Source organism: Pinus tabuliformis, chromosome 5_2 (genome assembly GCF_031772625.1).
Source record: "Pinus tabuliformis cultivar Carrire ecotype Pingquan chromosome 5_2, CPIR1, whole genome shotgun sequence".
Classification (NCBI taxonomy): Eukaryota; Viridiplantae; Streptophyta; class Pinopsida; order Pinales; family Pinaceae; genus Pinus; species Pinus tabuliformis.
In genome coordinates, this window is record NC_142306.1 from 536,870,538 (window position 1) to 536,887,264 (window position 16,727).

At 38.5% G+C, this 16,727-nt stretch overlaps 2 pseudogenes; both read right to left on the bottom strand.

Annotated features, from left to right (window-relative positions):
- Positions 1-9,647: 9,647 nt before the first annotated feature.
- LOC149160084 (protein DETOXIFICATION 16 pseudogene) lies at positions 9,648-10,193 on the bottom strand (annotated as a pseudogene).
- Positions 10,194-15,762: 5,569 nt separating this feature from the next.
- Positions 15,763-16,308, bottom strand: LOC149160085 (protein DETOXIFICATION 16 pseudogene; annotated as a pseudogene).
- Positions 16,309-16,727: the final 419 nt, after the last annotated feature.

Sequence of the window (16,727 nt, forward strand, 5' to 3'; positions counted from 1 at the left end):
AGTTGGTTATTTGTCAGAGTAATGCTAGTAGTATAGTGCTTTAAATACAAGAGTAAATGGATGTTGGGAATAAAATCTACTTACAAAAGAGAAAATGAAGACTTAAATCATGCACTCAGAAAGCTACAACAATTTATTAGTCAATGGTATAGTAATGGTAACTCTTCCCTTTGTAAACTGATGCAATTAAAAAGCGATCAAGGAAAAGATCATCAACCTAGGAACTGGACAACACATGTCAATGTTCACTACAGTTTCAGATCGTTCTGCACACCAAAGCAATGATAATTCAAATGACAAGAAATGGAACAGCGACTAATATATTTAACAAGACCGAATAGCAAAGTTTTAACCTACATAAAGGGATGAGACAGTAATCATAATATACAGGAATTGAGTAACAATCTTTACTTTAGAAATGATTTGAATAGAAAATGGAAATAGGACAGCAAACTAAAGGAAATGAAATATTGAACAACAACCTGAATCAAATGTAAATGCACAGCAAAACAAATCAAATATTTCACACAGCACTTCTATATTAAAAGAAACAGTAATCTGAGTTTCTGCATAACAAATATTAATCACAGTTATGACGAAACAACAATTGTGATGATGGTGGAACAGCAATCCCAAATGAAAAACAATCACGTTTAAAAGTAGACCGTAGATAAATACACAGTATTACCGATTTATGAATATACAACGCTGTCACTCTATAATCGAACATCAATGGCAATCTGGAAGGAACAACAATGTTATATGATAATATTAGTTTTTTAAAGGAACAGTGATGCGATATAAATTTAGAATGAATAACATAACATTCCTGTTACGGAGAAGAACATTACTATTCAAATAGGAACCAAATATAACAGAACCAATATGTGAAATAATAAGGAATAGTAGATTACTGTATAGAGCGAATTAGAGAATTCAAACCACACACGAATCAGAAAATAATGGTAGAGGAGCAAGTGATCCACCAAAGCCAAGCCGTTAGCCTCTAGGGACGCATTGCTTAGGATTACTCCAGAATCAAAGACGGAACAGCAACAAAGCTTATATCTTAAGCATCAAAACAGAGTTACAGTAATCACTCTTTTAGAGAGAGTCGATGATCAAAGTTTCAATTACAACAGTGAATTTCATAAAAACAACAATAGTCCATCCCCTGTGCTAGCAATGCTGCCCCTTCTTATAGCAGTTGAGCGAAGATATCAATGATACAGAGAATCGTTAAGGTAGCAATCCCTCAGGATCAGAGGATCCTAAGGGATTCGTCATACTGTTAGCTCTCAGTTATCTTCTTGTTCTCTTACACTGATTTGGTATCTCCTCTTCCTTTTCCTGGCTGATACGCTCCAATTTGGATCGCCTCATTTGGATGTGGTTCCCTATCAAAGGGACAACAGTTAACTTTGTCTTGTATTTTCCTTTGTAATGGCAATCTTTTGTTTTCCCCTTTTTCTGCATAGGAAAAGGGTAATTATTAGTAATTTTACGTTGCACACAAATATTCTAGACTTTAACATAATCTTTCGCCATATACTTAGTTCATAATGTAAAGAAGTTATGAATTTAACGAAAAGATGACAAAATAGGTGATAATTACATACCTTCTCTAGTGCTCAATAATTATTACTAATGAAATAAATAGCAAAAGGAAACTCATCCTCTAATTTTCTGAAGGATCCCCCCATGGATTTACCTAATGCATCAGTATGGATATGGAAATGCAATGCCCAATTGGGACCCCTTAGCATGGATGTAGTGGTTAACTTTTCTTTCAACACTTCAAGGGCCTCTTGACAATTGCAGGTCCAAAATATATTTGAATCTTTGGCCAATAACCCAAATAAAGGTGAAGCCACTTTACTAAAGTCTTTGATGAAACTACTATAATACCCAACGAGTCCAAAGAAAATCCCGACATCTCTTTGATTTTGAGGGGTAGGCACCCTTTTGATGAGGGCAATTTTGTTTAGGTCTACCTGTATCACTTCCTTGAATATGGAATGGCCAAGGAGAGATTCATTTTAGTGAATTTCTTCAATACCTTACACAGGTTGGAGAGAGCTTCATGGAATTCACACCCATAAGGAGTTAAGTCATCCATGTATATTTCAACAGTGTCATGAACAAGTTCAACAAAAATACTCAAAACTACCCTCTTGAAAGTAGCAGGGGCATTGCACAAACCAAATGGAACAAATATATAAGAAAAGATACCCCAAGGATATGTGAATGTGGTCTTATCTTCATCTTCAGGGCTAATCTAAATTTGGTATTATCCACTAAATCCATCCAAGAAGGATAATAATTTCTTCCCTCTAAGGCCATCTAGGATTTGGCCAATGAAGGGAAAAGGAAAATAGTCCTTTTTTGTAGCCTTGTTAATTTCCTAGTAATCAACATAGATTCTCCACTTCCTGTTCTTCTTAGGAACTAAAACAAGAGTTGGCACCCACTCACTATTTGAAATGGGGTATATGAACCCTGCATCCAATACTTTTTGCAATTCTTCTTTCATAATGTCCTTAACGCTACATAGTATTTTGTCACATTCCCAACTCCACACCTAAAGTGTTTTCCTTTGTGCCACTGTCCTCACAAATGTCATAAAGCGAAAAAGACTATGTAAACTCATTCACCATGAATTATATGCTCAATACATCCCTGAAGATATGGAGAACTAATGTCTTGAACCAATTCTGGAAAAACTTGTTAAAACCCTAATTTGCAAGACCAACGCTACTTTTAGTAGGAAAATTTTTGCTAGTAACCTTTTTCTACTAGTGACTGGCACTGGCAGCGCGACTTTTGATAGGAAAATTCGTGTTGATCCTCTTCAGGCAGTTTCTCCAAAAATGGAGTAGAAGATTCTCTTACTAGAAGCCTCGACAATGGTGATATGGTAGTTGTTGGATGAAGATATCGTCGAGTACTCCCATTTAAAGCCTTTGATCCTACCTTTGGGATAAGGACCTTATTCCTCGTTTGGTGGATCTCTAACCACCTCTCCATCACTATAAATCAGTTCTTCACTTTTCTCAATGGGTAGGTCATTACTAGTTGCCAATCTTCTACGTAATTGTGCTTAGATGCTTCCATTTTGGTGAGAGAGGAAAGGAGAGCTTTTCAGGTTTAGCTTGGACTTGGAATCATCCTGAAGGAGACCTTCAACATCAAGGCACTAGTTGTATGCTTCCCTCTTTGATTTAATCATTAATATAAAGCATGTTTTACTTCCCATAAGCTTGTCTGTGATGGTTTTCTTAGTACAATAGTCCTTAATCTGTTGTATAAATTATATTGGAATTCATATGCTATGAACTTTCTTGTTGTTGTATTTTTCTCTATCTTGCAGGTATTTGGACGTAAGGAATAGCGAGGAGTGAACTTGGGAGCTGAGGCATCAGAATCATTGTCAAAGGTTGAGCGCATAGGAGAGAGGTAGGTCATCTCCCTTTCTCATTTGCCATTATGATTTAGGTTAGGGGAGTTTTCTTGTTTTGTAATGGTTTCTACTAGACCCACACATTGGGCTAATGGGATCACTTCTCCGTAGAAGGGATTTACTAGATAACAAATTGGTGACTCTGTTAGGGAGCCTATAGCCTTTTCATCCTCCTTTTATTTTTTCCTTCTCGTTAAGATTGGCCAAACCTCGAAAGACCCTATCTTTAGATTGATCTTAAGTCAGTACTATGAATTGTTGGTGTCTTATGGTATTAGGTCTAGAGTTTCTTCCTCAGTCTTTCTTGTTTGTCCTAAAATTTCCTCACTCAGCGTGTGTTTTACCAGTGACAGACGCACTGATAACCCTAATTTTCTCTTTACAGTTGCACTGAAAACCTTGTCTTCCATTGTTTACCTACGCTGAAGACCAACACGGTTTCTACCATGAAAAGTAGTGCTACCAGCATGGGTTTTTCTATGAAAAGTAGAGTTGATGACCCTGTCAGCACGATTTTTTCTATATTAAGTAGTGTTGGTCCTTGAATGTGAGAATTGTTAGGGTCTCTACTGAACACTCTAGTTTTTCTTGGTCTCTAAGGTCTCCTCTATACTTTATCTACATCAATCTATGGCTGTATGATTTTGATTTCTTTGTGGAATGCAAAATATTGTCTCTTTCTTGAAGTGGTAGAAAATCAGATTTTTATTGATTTTTTTCAAGTTTTGAGTCGATTGAGATCTTTGTTTACTACTTGTGTGCTTGAAAATTATTGATTGTTCTATTAATTAAACAATGATTTCTCTTTCTCATTGATTAAAAGAATCATTTTTTCATTGAATTAGTTCTCATTTTGAAAATTTTACTTTTCGATAAAATTGCATTAGATCTCTTGCGTGAAAGTTATGTTTTGGAATTAATTATTGGAAATAGATCACATTTTTCAATAATTGAAAACTAAATGGTGCATTAGTTGCATTAAATCATTTGAATTAAAAATAAAAGCATAATTCATATAAGTGCATCTTAGGAAAAGTGAAAATCATTTTTACTTTTTGGCACTGCATTTGGAAAGTGAAAGTGAAAGATCTAGTTAGGAAAGCTTTTTTTGCTACATTCTTCATTGTTGCATCATTGTTTGAATCTCTTACCTTACTACATTAGCTTTCATCGAAACAGAAAGAATCATTTTCTCATGATAGTTGCATCATAGGTGTTCATGTGACATCATTTTGAGCCTTAAAACTGAAACTTAATTGAAGACAAACTTAAAATTTACCTCAATTAACCTAAGGAGCATTTGGAACTTAACACAAACATTTAGAGGTCTAGGTTGGAGACATGTTCTAGCATCGTTGAAGGTAGGAGTTGTCATTATTTTCCATCATTGTATCCTGGGTATGAAATCCTATTCCACGTGTAGAACTGTATAGGACCATTCTCCAATACTTTAGGTTATACTGGAGGTGTTCCATGCATGGTAATGATATGGGAATTCTCTCATCAAATGGTTATGCATTAGACAACATTTCTATGGAATGCAATCCCACGTACCATCACATATATATTGGGAGCCCCCTATAACTTGATATCCATCCATAGGTAATCGAGTTGGCCTCCTTGTAAATGTGATACACCGAACACAACATTCAGGGAGACTTCCTGCCTGTACTTCTTGGTTTGCCAAGGGGTATTCTACAGTTCATGGATACTTGGTAAACCATTTTTTCCTATCTTACCCTTATTTTATTTTGTTTTTTTAATTTCTAAAATTAGTTAACTGACCGCTGAAAAACATCCTTCCTGTGGAAATACTCCTTAGTAGATTTTAGGTTGAGACTAATGGCAATACTTCATGAGTTCACCAACCAAGGAAACCCATCTAATGGGTATCCTAGTCCTTTTCATTCTTTTGGAAATGTTTGTGCTCCATATATGGAATTTTTGTCTCTCCTTGGATTTACCATTGGTTTTCCAGTTTGGTTGTTTTAGACCCCTATTGTTCTGAATGTCCAAACTGCTCCTCAACTCGATTATCCTCCACCTAAACCATATCAACCTCCAATTGATCTTAAAGTTTACCCTTTTCCTTCCTCGCTTGTTTGGTCTTATTCCACTTCTTCTTCTTCGTTTGGTGAAAACATGCAAGTTAGTAACTAGGTGGATAGTAAGAAGAATAAAAGGAAGATTAAGAAGAAGAAAAATAAGCAAGGGGGCAACCAAGCAGTCGATGCTACTGATGCAATTAATGTTTAGAAACTTTTCAATCAACCTTGTAAAGTGAAATTCCCTTTCAATATTTGTAAGGGTGACCAACTTCTTCAAGAATGTCCTGGTATTCCCAAGAAATTAGAAGTGTGGTCAACAAGTTCACGTCGACCTTTGTCATCGGTCTCTGGAGATCATGCTGGTGATAAGCCTTCAACTAGTGACAATAAAACCCATGGGAAAAAGGGAAAAGTCAAATTTCCTTGTAAGTTATGTGAAGGGCGTCACCCTATTCACCTTTTTCCTCATATGGATGAAGCCTAAAAAGTGTTGGATGACCTTACCTCTTCTCAACCTCGTCTTCTGACAGGTTATCAGAAGCTTTCCCTTGATCCTCCACTAGTTGATCAAGTGATTGATCAAAACTCATCTTCAATCAATCCCACTCTCTCTTAAAGTGACTCTCATGTGTCCATTTCCAACCAACCATTGCTTGAGGAAATGGTTGACTCGATTCCACCTTCATGTGATCGTACCTTTCATATAGAGAGTGAACCTCATACTACTCACATTCTTCTTGTTTCATCATATCCAATGAATTGGAGGGAAATCCTCTCATTCCCATGATATAGGGGGATGATCCTCCTATTCCCATCATGCAAGCGAGCAGGTCTCCCGTTCCCATGGCACCCCCCTCAAAGTAGTATGGTCCTCTCCTTTAATTGGAGTCAACTGGCATGATATCTCCTTCCTTCTTACGTGACCTTTTAGATCACAATATAGGTGTTATCACAAAACCAGTACTAGGGACTGCAACCGAGCAAGGTCTCATGTAACTGTTTCAGACCATACTTTAGATTAGGAATTAGCCTTCCTAATCAGAGAGGGCTCTCTCACGACTCTTGACAAAATCCTTCAAACACTAGAGGGCTAACTCTTCACACATTTATAAAAATATAGCTGGTTGGACATACATCAAATTGGTCTTCATTGGGCTATGGAGTCTCTCACAGTTAATAAACCAAATCACAGTCATCTCATGGAAGCCAAGGCTCTTTGCATCATCAGATGTTCAAACATAATTTACCTAAATCAAAGCCTGCTGAACATACAGGAAGTCAGAGCATTAAAAAATGAATTCTGAGTGATGTTCAAACATGCTTCACCAAAACCCACAGCTTGTCAAGCACACAGGAAGTCAGAGCATATAATATGAATTCTGAGGGATTGTGCCATAACAAGGCTGTAAAAAGAACATTAAGAAACTAAACCACCATCACATTTGAACAAAAAGATGCATTGAGAATCTTGGGAAGAAAAAACCCTGTTTGCCATTACTGTAACAGTCTTTTCATAAGCTCTAGAAAACTCTGTTTTTGTATATACAGTCCAACCCCTTCTACATCTAACCTTGGCCCATATATAGGCAAGCATACTAAAACACCTCGAGCATCCTCCTCCAGCATGAGGGGAGCCTCGAAGGTGGTTATTAATTATTCCTACATGCTACTCACTAATGCATTAATTACAAATATGCTGAACTATAATTACACACTATCCTAATCAAAATAAAATACTAATTTCATTCTCCTCGTATGCTTGATGCTTTCTTGAATGCTTTGACAGCTGTCCTCCTCCAATTAATCTGATATGGCTGAGCTACAGGTGCAATGGATGCTGATTTAGGATGCTTAAGAGCGCTGATAGCTCATTAATTGACCAGAAGAGATGCTCCTATCTTAACGGTCTCTGTCTCCCAACATTCTCCTAAAGTATAGCAGCATGTTCCCAAATCTTTTAATAACTCCAGGTATGGAACGATGCCAGGTTTCTGATGTGCTGTAGGTGGTCTTGATAAACAGCTGTTCCTTTTCCTCAACTCCTGCTCACCGTGTCAGACTAGCTGCTCTGCGCTTTTAAAATCATCACCTACAGCAGTTTCGTAGCGCGCTACGAAACTGCTGTGTGATTCCAAAAAATACACTCTTCCTCTCTGGTTTTCTAAATAATCATCAGTGTTCATGGCTTAAGCACTTGATTGTTTTGAAAAGGTTTGCTTGCAACAAATATCTCTCCTGAGGAAAAACTTGTCTCCTCTGTTAAAGGACTCTTGGAACCTCCCACAACATCCATGTAAGGTAATTTACTGCGTACTGGACCATCCACAGAAGATGAGTAATAATGTCTTGATCCTTCTGTGGGTATAACCCTTTGCTCAAGATACTCCTCACACCTGAAGGAGATAGACCATAGATCGTTTCTAGTTTGTTTGAGTTTTCCATCCTCATACCATTTAGCGCAGCTAAGGCCTTCGACTTACTGTATACAAAATAGCCCTTTCCAACTCTAAAAATCATCTTCACCTGAAACTGTAATATGAATTTAAATAAAAAGAATCATAACTGGCGCAGAAAGGAAAACATTTAAAGAGTATACTCCGGTCACCACTATTTGGCAAAGTGCTCCAGTTTCTCTGATATAAATTGCACAGCCTCTGACTATTCGTGCAGCACCATGGCATTCGACTGCTGGATGTATGAATTCTCCCAGCAACAAGGTATTGTAAGTAACAGAGGAAATATAGTTCTTCATAGGCAAACTTATATTCTGCTTCTTGAGACTCTGTTTTTTAGGCCATGAAGCACTTGGTTAATTTAATTCTCAAATTTCAGAGCTGTGATATGAACCGGTGAATTAAGTAAAGCCGAGGATCCATCTGTTTCTTCTGGAAGCAACCTAGATCTTCTCTGTAATATATTATGAACAAATGAACTCCCTTTCTGAGAAAACACATCAGATAAAGTATTTACTGCTTGGAAGATATCATGAGGTTAGGCACGAGTTGCAAACGAACCGCCAGATGGAGATTCACTGGTTTTGTTGTCTGCTACTTGAATTCTCCGCCATCCAATTGTCTCGATTTTGTAGGCTCCGGAGAAATAAATTGTAGGCCCTTTCTTATGCGCCCCTTAACATCATTCACGGTCATGAGGATTCGATTTAGCATGATACCGAGGACGTGGACGTATATAGATTAGCCAAAAGGCTAAACCTAACTCCTTCAGCGCCATCTGTATTATGACTCACGTCGGTGCCAAACCAATGACCTAAAATTTCGTTCTTGTTTAAAAGTGCATGATGTCCACATTAAATTACATTTAACTTTTATCCTCAGATTGCTCAGATAGTTTACGAGGATAGAACGGAAGTCTTGAACGAAAAGAACCCTGTTCGGATGGCGCAGGTGTATATAGTAACATCTTCATTACCTTTTTTTGAAGGTCGAATCAACGAACCATTTGAGAATTAATGCATTTACATTACCCCTTTGGAGGTTCATTCAATTGAAGAAAAAAAACAATTAATGACCAGATCAAGTATTCAAGGATGTCACTCAATTAGCGACAACCAAATCATTGATACTATTGCGTTCATACTATTCCAGTGATCTCATGTTGCAGACATTGCACTTGGACTCTTTCAGAACTGCATTTTTCATATCTGCCTTCACCTCCTCCATATGGATATTGTCGGACAAAAAGATACAAGTAATGCAGCGGCCTTAGCTCTTGGAAATCCCATTGTCCTTCTACAACTTTTCGCTCTGTTTGCCTTTGATAACGCGAGTTCAATCCTCCATAATAGTGTAAGAGGCTCGAAAACATATGATAAGCCAGAAGATTGGCCACTAAACCATAGACACTGTGATCATCTCCATAAACTGGTTTTTTCCACAAAAGGCTTGATAATTCGCTATGCATGGTTTTGAACAAAATCCCTTACTCCACAAAGTAGTTCAACTCTTAATAGGGGTAATCTCTGTTCACAAGTGCATACCTTGGAGTATGAATGCGAAATTTTTGAAGGCGCTCATATTTAACCAAAACCTGATCAACTTCTTTTGGGTGCTCCCATATATCTTTTTCTGTGCAGCAGTGATAAATTTTTGATAAGATTTTCCTTTGTTAGCGCAATGTTCTTAGCAACAGAACAGGTGCTCAAATGCCGAAGGTCCCCTGCCGCCAGCATGCAGTGCAAAGGCTAAAATGACAGCTATAGGCATGCCAACCACATAGTATGCCCCAAGGTTTGCATAGGCACCCAACGTTTGCCATCCACATCCTCTAGCAATACCTGATAGAACACCTTGGATGGCATCCATAAATGTTGAGGGTACAAGCAGTGGCATCATGGTTGAAATGCATTCAACTACCTCTACTTCATTTCTATAAACATAGCCCCATACATTTCTGATAGAGAATAAAATATATCTTATCATAAGAGCCTCATTGACTGCCATACAAACCCCGACACACACTGATAACTGTGCAGTACGTGAGCGTCCAGCTCCTAGTTCATTGGAAACTCGTGTACTTACAACAGCACCCACGCCAAAGGGGATCATATATGCAACTGCATGAGTGCTAAGACAGATGGAGAGAACTGATATCTCAAGTTCAGGCTTAGGCAACAAACCGGAGAAGAGAACAAGCATTTCAAAAGACCAGTATTCCAAGCAACGCATTACTGCAGATAGAATAGTAAGCTTAAGAAAGTTTGTAATGTCATATAAAGCTTCCCTTGAGAAAGATGTCCATGTCTTCTTGCATGCAGGGGAAGATTTAACATAAATTGATAGAAGTGCCACATTTAGCCAATTGGAAATGCTATTTGCAAGCGCAGCCCCTTTATTACCTAATCCAACTTTGAACACCAATACCCAACAAACGGGAACATGAACTTTATCATAAATATTTTTCAAATCTTTCAATCCATTGTGGCGCCCTGCTTTGTGAAAGAAGTTACAGATTGTGAAAAGACAATCCCAAATATCAAACACTCTATGACTTATAACATTTAATAGATTCTTTGTCTAGAGGATTCAACACAACATCTCCTGCAAGTCTCCCACATTAGTATGTACATCTTTCACAATCACCCATGAGCCAGAATTCAGAGATAACTCCCTTAATGTATTTGATGGCAATCCTACAATAGCTGCATCATCATAAGGTGTCTCCTTGAACATACTGCCACTGCTCTCATCAACATTCCTGGAGGGAAGAAGAACTCTGTACAATAAGCATGCTAGGATTTGGACCTTCACTGAAAACTCAAACAAATCCCCAGTTTCGTAGCACGCTACGAAACCACTCAAACAGGTAGCGCTGCGAAACTGCTAAAAAGAATTCTGGCGCTGCGAAAATACCCTGACTTTAAGCCAAGCTAAAAAAATTTTACTACAGCATTTTCAGTGATAACAGTGGCTCCACTTGGGATAGTGTGCCCCTGTGGTACACTAAGAACATGCAGCTCCAGTGCCTTATCCATTTTGACAAACTGAAATTTTCTTGACAAGCATGACTGTAGGAGAATGAGAACTATACCTACTGAAAAATGCTCAGTTGAACTTGAGCTTATTTGCAATTACCTCTACCTACCTACCCTAACCATTTCAAATTCTTCAGCTCAATCAATGTGAAATTTCCAATGCAGCCAATCATTTGCCTCACCTGATATTTGATTTCTTTGACTGTCCTGGAGTTCAGATCCAATATGATAGTGTAATGACCGCTTCCACTGAAATCTTCTCTGACTGTATCGGATTTCAGAGCCAATGTGATAGTGTAAAGACCGCTGCCACTGAAATTGTCTCTGATCTTCTTTGAACAACTGAAATACTGGAGAGTAAAACTCTTCCATATAATCAGCTATAGGATCCCAGAACACATGATCAGCTTGTCTTTTCTCGAAACTTTCCAGCTGTACAAACTGATTTTCAACCACCGTGTTCAGTTCCTCAATCGTGAAAGAGAAAGGAACCAGCGTAGTCTCCTTGTGTTCTGTCATAGAAAGCTGCTGAAAATAATGATCATGATAACACTCTTCATTTTCAGGCCCCTGATTCTCAACCACACAAGACTCCTCTGATGTACTATCCACTTTTCTATTTGACAAGCTATCCAGTTGCTTTTCTGAATCATTCCAACAAACAATGGAATTTTCCTCACTATTATGATTATTATTTGGGGTAAGCTGCTGCAAGGAATTACAAAATTGAGCAAGCTTTTCCTCTGCCTGAGGGTCATAGAAAATTTCCTTCAATATTTCTTCTTGCTGAGTGCAATTAATTCCGTCTTCATTATGATCTGAAGGCTGACAAATTTGCTGCATCTCTACATCAATATCAAAGGATAAAACATGGTTTTCACAGGTAAACTCTTGTTGCTCTTCATGCGGCGCTTCATGGAGTGTTATACCTTCTTCTTGGTGCTGAAAAACATTGTCATGAAGAGCCTCTAAAATTTCTTCATCTGTAAATTCATCATCACCATAATAATCCTCCAAGCACTGAATAAGATTCAAAGAATGCCTACAGCAATCTTTGAGCAGCAACAAAGAAGGATAACATTCTTTAAACATTTCACAGAACGCATCATGGAAATCAGCAAGAGAAGATAATGAATCATTTTCCAAACCTTTATACCAAGACCATGCCTCTCCTTCTAAAGTAGCCATAAACATCCTCATGAGACAATCTTCAGGGAAATGAACCTTAAGACTGCGTACATGTAAGTGAAACTTAACCAAATGGAGAGCAGCATCATCCTTCTTTTCATCTTTGAATATTGGAAGATCATCCACCCAATCAACCTTTGGCATAGGATTTGGAAAACCAGGGATATGAGACCGATTCATAGGAGCATACCTGGCATTCTTTCTTGCAGTGGAATCCATCTTGAAACTTCATCAAGCTACTGATCTTCTAGCAGTGGAGTCACCTTCTAATTTGTTCTTTGCTGTGTGGAGTCGCCAAGGTAGTTTTGCAGCCTTGAAAATCATTTGAACTCCTGCTACCTTCAGAAATTCAATCTTAAGCTCCCGGCAGACGCACCAAAATGTTATCACAAAACCAGTACTAGGGACTGCAACCGAGCAAGGTCTCATGTAACTGTTTCAGACCATACTTTAGATTAGGAATTAGCCTTCCTAATCAGAGAGGGCTCTCTCACGACTCTTGACAAAATCCTTCAAACACTAGAGGGCTAACTCTTCACACATTTATAAAAATATAGCTGGTTGGACATACATCAAATTGGTCTTCATTGGGCTATGGAGTCTCTCACAGTTAATAAACCAAATCACAGTCATCTCATGGAAGCCAAGGCTCTTTGCATCATCAGATGTTCAAACATAATTTACCTAAATCAAAGCCTGCTGAACATACAGGAAGTCAGAGCATTAAAAAATGAATTCTGAGTGATGTTCTAACATGCTTCACCAAAACCCACAGCTTGTCAAGCACACAGGAAGTCAGAGCATATAATATGAATTCTGAGGGATTGTGCCATAACAAGGCTGTAAAAAGAACATTAAGAAACTAAACCACCATCACATTTGAACAAAAAGATGCATTGAGAATCTTGGGAAGAAAAAACCCTGTTTGCCATTACTGTAACAGTCTTTTCATAAGCTCTAAAAAACTCTGTTTTTGTATATACAGTCCAACCCCTTCTACATCTAACCTTGGCCCATATATAGGAAAGCATACTAAAACACCTCGAGCATCCTCCTCCAGCATGAGGGGAGCCTCGAAGGTGGTTATTAATTATTCCTACATGCTACTCACTAATGCATTAATTACAAATATGCTGAACTATAATTACACACTATCCTAATCAAAATAAAATACTAATTTCATTCTCCTCGTATGCTTGATGCTTTCTTGAATGCTTTGACAGCTGTCCTCCTCCAATTAATCTGATATGGCTGAGCTACAGGTGCAATGGATGCTGATTTAGGATGCTTAAGAGCGCTGATAGCTCATTAATTGACCAGAAGAGATGCTCCTATCTTAACGGTCTCTGTCTCCCAACATTCTCCTAAAGTATAGCAGCATGTTCCCAAATCTTTTAATAACTCCAGGTATGGAACGATGCCAGGTTTCTGATGTGCTGTAGGTGGTCTTGATAAACAGCTGTTCCTTTTCCTCAACTCCTGCTCACCGTGTCAGACTAGCTGCTCTGCGCTTTTAAAATCATCACCTACAGCAGTTTCGTAGCGCGCTACGAAACTGCTGTGTGATTCCAAAAAATACACTCTTCCTCTCTGGTTTTCTAAATAATCATCAGTGTTCATGGCTTAAGCACTTGATTGTTTTGAAAAGGTTTGCTTGCAACAAATATCTCTCCTGAGGAAAAACTTGTCTCCTCTGTTAAAGGACTCTTGGAACCTCCCACAACATCCATGTAAGGTAATTTACTGCGTACTGGACCATCCACAGAAGATGAGTAATAATGTCTTGATCCTTCTGTGGGTATAACCCTTTGCTCAAGATACTCCTCACACCTGAAGGAGATAGACCATAGATCGTTTCCAGTTTGTTTGAGTTTTCCATCCTCATACCATTTAGCGCAGCTAAGGCCTTCGACTTACTGTATACAAAATAGCCCTTTCCAACTCTAAAAATCATCTTCACCTGAAACTGTAATATGAATTTAAATAAAAAGAATCATAACTGGCGCAGAAAGGAAAACATTTAAAGAGTATACTCCGGTCACCACTATTTGGCAAAGTGCTCCAGTTTCTCTGATATAAATTGCACAGCCTCTGACTATTCGTGCAGCACCATGGCATTCGACTGCTGGATGTATGAATTCTCCCAGCAACAAGGTATTGTAAGTAACAGAGGAAATATAGTTCTTCATAGGCAAACTTATATTCTGCTTCTTGAGACTCTGTTTTTTAGGCCATGAAGCACTTGGTTAATTTAATTCTCAAATTTCAGAGCTGTGATATGAACCGGTGAATTAAGTAAAGCCGAGGATCCATCTGTTTCTTCTGGAAGCAACCTAGATCTTCTCTGTAATATATTATGAACAAATGAACTCCCTTTCTGAGAAAACACATCAGATAAAGTATTTACTGCTTGGAAGATATCATGAGGTTAGGCACGAGTTGCAAACGAACCGCCAGATGGAGATTCACTGGTTTTGTTGTCTGCTACTTGAATTCTCCGCCATCCAATTGTCTCGATTCTGTAGGCTCCGGAGAAATAAATTGTAGGCCCTTTCTTATGCGCCCCTTAACATCATTCACGGTCATGAGGATTCGATTTAGCATGATACCGAGGATGTGGACGTATATAGATCAGCCAAAAGGCTAAACCTAACTCCTTCAGCGCCATCTGTATTATGACTCACGTCGGTGCCAAACCAATGACCTAAAATTTCGTTCTTGTTTAAAAGTGCATGATGTCCACATTAAATTACATTTAACTTTTATCCTCAGATTGCTCAGATAGTTTACGAGGATAGAACGGAAGTCTTGAACGAAAAGAACCCTGTTCGGATGGCGCAGGTGTATATAGTAACATCTTCATTACCTTTTTTTGAAGGTCGAATCAACGAACCATTTGAGAATTAATGCATTTACATTACCCCTTTGGAGGTTCATTCAATTGAAGAAAAAAAACAATTAATGACCAGATCAAGTATTCAAGGATGTCACTCAATTAGCGACAACCAAATCATTGATACTATTGCGTTCATACTATTCCAGTGATCTCATGTTGCAGACATTGCACTTGGACTCTTTCAGAACTGCATTTTTCATATCTGCCTTCGCCTCCTCCATATGGATATTGTCGGACAAAAAGATACAAGTAATGCAGCGGCCTTAGCTCTTGGAAATCCCATTGTCCTTCTACAACTTTTCGCTCTGTTTGCCTTTGATAACGCGAGTTCAATCCTCCATAATAGTGTAAGAGGCTCGAAAACATATGATAAGCCAGAAGATTGGCCACTAAACCATAGACACTGTGATCATCTCCATAAACTGGTTTTTTCACAAAAGGCTTGATAATTCGCTATGCATGGTTTTGAACAAAATCCCTTACTCCACAAAGTAGTTCAACTCTTAATAGGGGTAATCTCTGTTCACAAGTGCATACCTTGGAGTATGAATGCGAAATTTTTGAAGGCGCTCATATTTAACCAAAACCTGATCAACTTCTTTTGGGTGCTCCCATATATCCTTTTCTGTGCAGCAGTGATAAATTTTTGATAAGATTTTCCTTTGTTAGCGCAATGTTCTTAGCAACAGAACAGGTGCTCAAATGCCGAAGGTCCCCTGCCGCCAGCATGCAGTGCAAAGGCTAAAATGACAGCTATAGGCATGCCAACCACATAGTATGCCCCAAGGTTTGCATAGGCACCCAACGTTTGCCATCCACATCCTCTAGCAATACCTGATAGAACACCTTGGATGGCATCCATAAATGTTGAGGGTACAAGCAGTGGCATCATGGTTGAAATGCATTCAACTACCTCTACTTCATTTCTATAAACATAGCCCCATACATTTCTGATAGAGAATAAAATATATCTTATCATAAGAGCCTCATTGACTGCCATACAAACCCCGACACACACTGATAACTGTGCAGTGCGTGAGCGTCCAGCTCCTAGTTCATTGGAAACTCGTGTACTTACAGCAGCACCCACGCCAAAGGGGATCATATATGCAACTGCATGAGTGCTAAGACAGATGGAGAGAACTGATATCTCAAGTTCAGGCTTAGGCAACAAACCGGAGAAGAGAACAAGCATTTCAAAAGACCAGTATTCCAAGCAACGCATTACTGCAGATAGAATAGTAAGCTTAAGAAAGTTTGTAATGTCATATAAAGCTTCCCTTGAGAAAGATGTCCATGTCTTCTTGCATGCAGGGGAAGATTTAACATAAATTGATAGAAGTGCCACATTTAGCCAATTGGAAATGCTATTTGCAAGCGCAGCCCCTTTATTACCTAATCCAACTTTGAACACCAATACCCAACAAACGGGAACATGAACTTTATCATAAATATTTTTCAAATCTTTCAATCCATTGTGGCGCCCTGCTTTGTGAAAGAAGTTACAGATTGTGAAAAGACAATCCCAAATATCAAACACTCTATGACTTATAACATTCAATAGATTCTTTGTCTAGAGGATTCAACACAACATCTCCTGCAAGTCTCCCACATTAGTATGTACATCTTTCACAATCACCCATG